The 8,035-nt window shown below is 46.0% G+C and overlaps 1 long non-coding RNA gene across 2 annotated transcripts; it reads left to right on the top strand.

The window, feature by feature from the left end:
- The first annotated feature begins 946 nt into the window (after positions 1-946).
- On the top strand, positions 947-5,503 carry LOC116235347 (uncharacterized). Of its 2 annotated transcripts, none has more exons than XR_016469657.1 (3): positions 947-1,070; positions 3,312-3,550; positions 4,462-5,503. It is a non-coding gene; the product is annotated as an uncharacterized LOC116235347 (long non-coding RNA). The 2 variants fall into 2 exon arrangements; XR_016469658.1 differs by having other exon boundaries at positions 955-1,070; positions 3,312-3,442.
- Positions 5,504-8,035: the final 2,532 nt, after the last annotated feature.

The following is an 8,035-nucleotide window of genomic DNA, read 5'->3' as shown; positions in this document are numbered from 1 at the left end:
GAACTCACACATTCAGATCTAAATAGGCTACTCATGCCTTTTTAATTTCACTGGATCAGAATAACAACAGCAAGGAAATAAAGTAACAGCCAAGGATTCAAGTCAGTGCGGTGAAACAGGTCCTTTCCCCATCTTGCAATCTGCATCTACACCGCCCTAATGGTAGCGGGAAGTCTTCTAGTCACTACCAGTAAATGTTTTCTTAGAATCATAGAATTATTAAGGTTGGAAAAGACCTCTAAGATCACCAAGACCAACTGTCCACCTGCCACCTGTATTGTTCACACTCCTTTCTAGCATCCCAGAAAGTACTTGTCCACCACAGAACATCCCGCGATGTCCATTGATTCCTAAAGGTGCAAGGACAAACACCACCCTGAAAAGGGTACGAGGGGGCTGGAGAGCCCCTCATGGGCTGGGAAGAGCAAGGCTGGGTTGGTGCTCTCCCACGCACATCTGCACCCCAGGCTGGTACAACGCTGATCTCCCCAGCCATCAATCCTGCTGCTCCCTGGATGACAGCTCTTGCACAAGAGCCGTGCCATTACATAAAGCTCGGGCTCTTTGCAACTTCCCGCCCAGCGCACACCCGCCGTGTGTTAATCAGGATGGTTCACAGTCAGTCCTGGAGTAAACAAATGCAACTTCACCAGAAATCGCAGCAGCCACACCTCTTCACTCCAGGTGTGCGTTTTGGCCCACTGTCTGTTTCACCATAGTGATTAGGGATCGGTATTTAAGGCAGTTTCTTAACAGGACTTGGGATCGGTGCTTTATCTCCTCGTTAGCTTGGTAATGTCATTAATTAAGGTTATGTCAACGGACATGATGCCACAGTAGATGGGTGTTATCAGTGGCAACAGCCTTCCAGGGTTTGTGTTCACAGCCTGCCTACTGTGATGCACCGATTAGCGTCTCTGCCATCACAGTGTTTTGAGGCAGGCTCTAGAACCCCCTAAAAGCCCCTGTGCTCTTTCCCAGCTGATGAACCTGCTCAGAGTGGAGAACAAGGAGCACATGCATGCCCAAAGATGCAGGTCACTATGCCTGCCTCGCCACCAGCTTGCTTGGTAAGGCAGTGAGTTGTATGTTCTAAGCCCCACTATGTCACATAGGATGACAGAATCAGAGAATATCCCGAGTTGGGAGAGACCTGTAATTTCTGAGAGGTAAGGCCCTGGTGCTGCATGGTCCCGCAGTGCTGTGATGCTGGTGGCAGAGTGATGGTGCTGTCCTCACCTCCTCCCTCCTCCTTTTCTGCCCAAAAAGCCAGCCCTGTATTCTCAGCCCAGAAAATCGGCACACTGGTGAGAGGTGGTGGACTTTGTCCCATGGCATTAACAGCAGTGCTGGGTACAGCACGTCACACTGCTGACAGAGCTGGGAGGAACTGCACACATGGTAATCACGGTGATCCCTCTAGATTTAAAGCATGCACAAAATCCAAGAGCCCGTGAATTTTGAAGCTTTGGAAGGGAGGTTAAGTGAATTGAGCCTGTCCCACTCACATGATACTCTTAGATGCAGTAGGAAAGAGTAAAGACCTCTTTGGAACATTCTGCTTTCTCCTCTTCCATGCAGATGACAGAAGGGTAAGGAAACACACTCCTGAGACAAGTCTTGCCCTGGTCCCATGCCGACTCCCAATGTATCCCAAAGACCTGGTGCACTTTCAGTGCATGTCAACAGCAGAAAAGATTTTAAAAAGCAGACCTTCAAATGAGTACAGGTTTAGTTGTTTTCCCCGGTTGTTTGAGGTCACCCCCGCCCTGGTTAATAAAGATGTGATTAATGATTTTTGGCAAAGACAGTGCCTGAAAGAGCCAAGGCTTCAGGAAAAGCAAAACCAGTTTTCAGGTATTTTATTTAAGGTTCGTCTCAGAAACACACAAATACATTTCAAAGCATTCATAAAGCACACTGACAGCCCCTTCGCCTCATCTCCACCCCCCCTGCAGACACGCTGCCATTCATAACCTGTGTAATTATTTTCCACCCATCTGAAAGAGAGCGCGTGGAACGGGTGGCCAGCCCAGAGCAGCGGAGTGGCAGCAATGGTTTTGGGACTGCTCTGCCCAGGCTGAGCAGTGCCTGAACCTCCTGTGTGAGGATCCTGAGTCCCCTTTAAAATAAGAGAAATCAAAAGTAATTGGAAATGTTTCCTCTGAGAGTGTTGGGCTCGCATTGTCAAGCCTTTATCTGTGATCAGGGAGGCTCAGAAGTGCAGATGGTTAAAAGATGGATGGCCAAGGCTGAAGTTTTCACAGCCAGACCTAAGGCACTGGAGTGGGGACCTGAGGTAAAGTAAAAAAAATATCAGGATGCTGGGGAGAAGCACAACAGCAAATTTAACAACTGAAGCAGCGCTGCCTCTGCTGAGCACCCCCTTCTCCCAGGCAGGTCCTAACTCATACAAATGCTTCATACGGCTTAGCATTCCCAATGAGTATTTTCCACCTTCACACTGGTAGGGTTTAGCCCGTACCACAGGGGCCAGAAAGGATAGCTGAGAGAGATGGCTGCTTCTTCAGATGGGGACATAGTGGGCCAGAAATGCTGCCTGAAAGCTTGTCCACAGAAATCCCTGATGTGTACGGGCACAAGAGACAAGACCAAAGCAGAGATGCTCTGTTTGTGCAAGGGGACAGTGCCTGGCTTTGCATGGGAAGGGGGTGACCACAGCATGAAATGTGCTGCACTCATGCTGCACGCATCACTTGTCAGGACTGATGTTATTCCAGCTGCAGGAAGCTCTACTGGGGAGAGCCAGTTTGGAAGAACCTCAGCATTTTATAAACCCATTGAAAGAAATGAGTGAGTGCTCCAGTACAAGGTTGTCTACAAACCTGAAGAAAATCTTTGAAGTTAGCAAGATATTCAGTGCAAGGATGCAGAGAAATTTCCACTGCTAGGGAAGACATCAGGTTAGAAGGAGCCATGCTTGCCACGGGGGCTCTGGACTGGCCCAGTCTAGGCACATGGTGAACTGGCAGTACTGACAAGAAGATCCCCATCCATGTGCTGAAGCTTCCCCAAAATTGATGTGGGTGGCTCTAATTATAACCTTCATCTTACCTCCTCCCCTTCTTGCAAGTAGGAAGGAGGGAGCTTTCTTGTTACACTAGCTGCCTGCCCGTTACCAGGTCAAGATTGCTGGTGGGATAAGGACTTTCTATTTGTTTGTAGTACTGCTGTCCTACTTGGCAGCACACGCCTCATTCCTTCAACCCTACAAAGGGAAGAGCCCCGAGCAAAGCAGGTTTGTAGCTGGCTTAGCAACACGGCTGATCTGCATTCCTGTAAATTTCCAGGTTCAAGTGCAGTTTGTTCTTCTCTGTTGACAAGCCAAGTGGACATTGCAGTTTCCCTCATCCTGCTGAAGATCCCTTGGCAAGAGTGATGGAGAAGCAGAGACTCCAAAGCCAGGTGTGAGGCTAGCAAGGCAAGTAGCTCAGTCATAGAGAGGAGGCGGCCAAGAGCCGCACCATCCACCCACCTGCAGCCTTCCAAAGCAAGAGCGAGGCTTGCCCTTGAGGTTTGAGGTGAAGAGGTGAGTACAAGTATAGATCCACATCCCCAGGGCTAGCTTGATTTATTTGGCAGCCTGAACAGTCCATGCTTTCAGCCTTGGGTGTGACAGCTCTTTGGTTTTTTAACATGTACCTCGTTCTTGTGTTCCCGTTACTTTATCCCACATGGGGTTGGTGTTTCTTCATTGTTTTCTCCTGTGCATGACCAACATTAGCAGGAAGGAAATGTGAAAACTATAGAAACTGTTCTCTGTGCTGAAGGAAGGTGCCTCATATTCTTCTGAACCTGACCCCATTGTTCGCTGCTGCACCCACTGGCACATTCCCTGTCACACACTGCAAAGATCAGGGCATCCTCGCCCAACAGGCAATGGGCTCAAGCAGGATGGCAGGGCTGGCCCCATCCCCATTTGAGTCAGACCAACTTTCACCCCTGATTTGATTGAGTGACATCAGGCCCCTCGCTGCAATATATAAATAGAAGGATTTGATTTTGGTGCAGGTGGATATCAAGTAGTTCTGTTGTTTTTTTTTTTTCCCTGCTGTTTTCATTAGTGAGGTGATTTGCGTTACAAGGAAAACTTGTTCTGAAGCTGTCATTATTTACCTGAAATGCATCTGCACTTTGAAGTAGGCTCTGAAAACACAAACAGAATGAAATTGCCCATAAAGCAGAGGTGGAGAGGCTTTTTCTGAGGTCGAGACTGTTGAGTTCCCTCTACATTGGAATGCAAAATGAGTGCCCTAAATTTAACACACACCAGGCTTTTTTTTCATTTTTCTTTTCTTTTTTTTTTCTTTTTGCATTCATGACTTGAGAATGAATTCAGTCGTAAAAAGAAATGCAACTGACACATTTGGCATGCAAAGCAACCATTGTTTTTGCCAGGGGGTTCAAGTTCACGTGCGTATGTGTTTATCTGCAAAACAGCTCAAGAGCTTCATGGGAGACTTAAACAGTGGAAACACTGACTTTGGCTCTCCAGGAGAAGTCAGCATCCAGCTGAGGTCATCAGTCTCCCTTCGGATACTCAAGGTCTTGCCCTAAGGATCCACCTGGCCAGATGTTATCTAACATCACAGAACACTGCAAACCTAAGCCAGTAACTGAAATAATTTAACAACTAATGTTATGATAATATTTAAATCTGAATCATATATGTGAATCATTTGGGAAATCTTGGGATGAATGGGATCTTGCAGAGATGGATGTTTGCTTTCTACTCAACTTCTTCCCCAGGCACTGCTCTTTTCCCTGCAGTCTGGGCACAGGACTCCCATCAAAAAGTGAGGGATGAGTCAGTCTCCATGCCTGGCTTCAGTTCTGTGCAGCTTCCTGAAAACAAGCATTGAGTTATGCTGCGCAATTTTGAGCTGTTTTTTTTCTTTTCTTTTCTTTTTTCTTTAATTTGCCCACCAGATCCGGAACTGAAACCATCAATTCATTTCACTTGAAGTTCTGACTCTTGACTCAAATCAGCAATAGTTTCCTCAGCTAACACCAGGTTTCAGCCCACTGAATCAGTTGTTCAGGCTCCTCGGGGCCTGAAGGTACCTGTTCTGTGATGTGTGAGAGGTTTTTTGTTCAGAAAACAAAGTGAGAAGCTTCCCTAAACACTTACTCCACAACTTCAGGTCCCTTCTGGGAGACTCATTTACCCCACAGTTGTCTGCTGAGGTGAAAGAGAGAAGAACTGGCAAGGTCTACCTGAACGCATGATTTTCCACCCTAAGCCACACCAGCCGATGACTCCATAGTCTCCAGCCATTTCATTTTCAGTCTACTCTCTAGGCCATATTGCTACCCATCTCCACACACTGACTTATGTCTCTCTGATGGCTGCATTACTGAGAGTGCTGGACGGGGATGAGGACCTCAGGATGCTGCACATTGATCTCACTGTGCTGTATGAAACAGTGACAGTGCTGCCCAAGCTCCAGCAAAGCAAACTCTTAGTACCTATTCTCGTATCTTTCAGAGCCAAACCAAAGTCCATTGAGGTCAGCTGGGTTTTCACGTTGGTGACCATGAGTTTTGGATTCAGTTTTCTGAAATGAAAGTACTAGGAATATGCATGAAATTATTCAGTAGGAAATTTGTTTCAATTGTTCTCCTTTATGGCAAATGCTTTGGGAATGATTATGTGCTGTGTAAATAAACATGGCCTTCTGAATTTATTCAGGGTAATTCTGAGTGATCCCAAAGATCCTTTTTACTGTTAAGGCTACGCAAAGGGTCTTATTCCACACAGAAATTAATTTATAACCAATTTGCCTCTCCTTTGTTCAGCTAGAACCATAGGAAAACCTGAGTCTACAAAGCATTCTGTAGTTGTTAAGTTAGAGTGATAGAGTGAGTATTAGAGTGATAGGCAGTCGGGGTGATTCCCTAGAGTGGATGTAGCAATGTCTTCATTCAAGTATAATTTATCCCTCTTCTTATAAAGGAATAAGCCACAGATACATAAACACCACAATAGCCTTACAATTCCATGCACAGTAGGGAGGTTTTCTGCTTTCTCAACACACATGCACAGGCTTACAATGAATGCTGAGGCCCAGATCAGAGAGCATCTCTTTGCTTCCTACTGTGAGATGAGTTCAAAAGAAAGTAGTGGGATGGATCATTTGACTAAAAAAAATGTGAGTTGTGATGGCCTTGGCAAACTTCTCTTGCCTTCCATTTGCTGCAGTTTCATGCCATTTGCCACACACTTTGAGGAGTTTCCTTCTGACTTCTCTGCCTAACATGAACTGCCTTAGAAGGGTCATCTTACAAAGAGTCTTCTCATCCCCAGAACCAACACAAGTTATTTGTAAAAAGTCACACACGTTGCTGGGGGCAAAGCAAATCAAGATCATACTGAGTTTGCTCCCAACAGAGGAAGGACTCCATTTCGTCTTCCCAGAGCCCTCATAGCCTCAATGCCTACATAGCTACTTCGGGACAGCTCCCACCCCACCTGAATCTCAGGGAGGGCAGATAAAAAATGCTCTTGTTCTCTGTCAGAGCATCCCCAGGGTCAGCACTGAGCCCCTTACTTTTGGAGGGCCTGTGTGTTGCTAGCACAAAGACTTGTCAGCAAAATCACCCTCCCTGCACCTGAATGTACATGTATAGCTGGCTCCAGTCAGGAGGGCTCCACAGCACACAGTTAGGTAGGTGCCTACTCCACTTCCCAATAAAGAAATAGACATTTGCCATGTGAACCGTGGTGCTACTCAGTCAAAACAACTTGAAATAAAAGCACCATCTATTAACAGCAAGAGGGTTTTGTATGGTATAAATTACTTGGCAAATAATCCTGTACCTCAGATACATTTCAGAAAACTGTGACCTATTTCTGGATGACTTATCACACCCACGTGTGGCAAAATTCCTCCAATTAATCACTTGTGAGGAATGATTTCAATGTTTTTTATTATTATGATGATTACTATTATTATTATTATAACCTCCTTTGGCCACCTTAAGCGTTCTGAGACAAGATGAAAGTACTGGAACTTCTACTACCTCCTTGCAGAGCTGCTATTGCAGGAGTGAAAAAGAGAAGAATGGATCAGTTTTTAGTAAAACCCATGGTTTATGTAAAGCATCTGATTCAAAACCTATTTTTTGTGTAGCCTTTTCTTGCAAACTAAAATAGTAGGCGGCATTCAAACTAGACTTTGAGCCCAGTGAAAAGGAAACGCTGATGAAAATCATGACTCAAACACCCTTGCATCATTTAATTCTATTTGTTTTATTGGCAAGATACAACTCGGGCCCCGTTCTGTTGCTGTAGGAGGAAACTCAGTGGAGGGCAGGAGGCCAGCATCTGGCTTAGGCGCTGCTGGACCATAGTCAAACTCAAGAGGTGGAATTTGGACCAGACCAAAGTCCACAGGAACTTTGCCAACAGCTTTCTCAGGACTTGGTCTCACCTAAGTGAGGACATCAAGCACCACCCTGCAGAATGGAGAACACATTTGTTCTTAAAATGGGCATCTCTTGCACTGTTCAGGTTGTCCCAGCGTCAGCCCTGGTTCCATTGTTCATTCCAAGTAATGGAGAGCAGCTGTGCAATAGGTGTTGTCCACGTCACACTTCTCTGTATGTGGATGGTGGAGTTCCCCTCTCTTCAAACTGCACATGCAGAATTCATGACATCTTCCTTGGCTTCTCCATGGGTTTGCATCTCACTCATGTGGCTTTGGGGTCTTCTGAACAACATTTTGAACATTCCTGCCTGATTAACAGGCCCTCACCTGGGAGAAGCGAGGCTCTGAGTGATCTCTATGTGCAGTGAGCATGCACACGCTTGTGCCCACAAAGCTGCTGTAGTGCATGCAGACTGCAGAAATCACCGTCCCGCTCTCATTTCTACGATCTCAAAGTAGCTTCCCATTTTCTATATATGAAAAAAAATATTTATAGGTGCCGGGGAAGTGGTGACACAAACTCAACCTAAAATGGCTTGCAGCAGAAGAGACAAAGTTCCTTTTGTGGCTGCTGGACAAACCCC

This window comes from Phasianus colchicus, chromosome 10 (genome assembly GCF_987193195.1).
Source record: "Phasianus colchicus chromosome 10, bPhaCol1.hap1.1, whole genome shotgun sequence".
Taxonomy (NCBI): Eukaryota; Metazoa; Chordata; class Aves; order Galliformes; family Phasianidae; genus Phasianus; species Phasianus colchicus.
The sequence above is the reverse complement of the archived record's forward strand: the minus strand, read 5'-3'. Positions and strand labels throughout refer to the sequence as shown.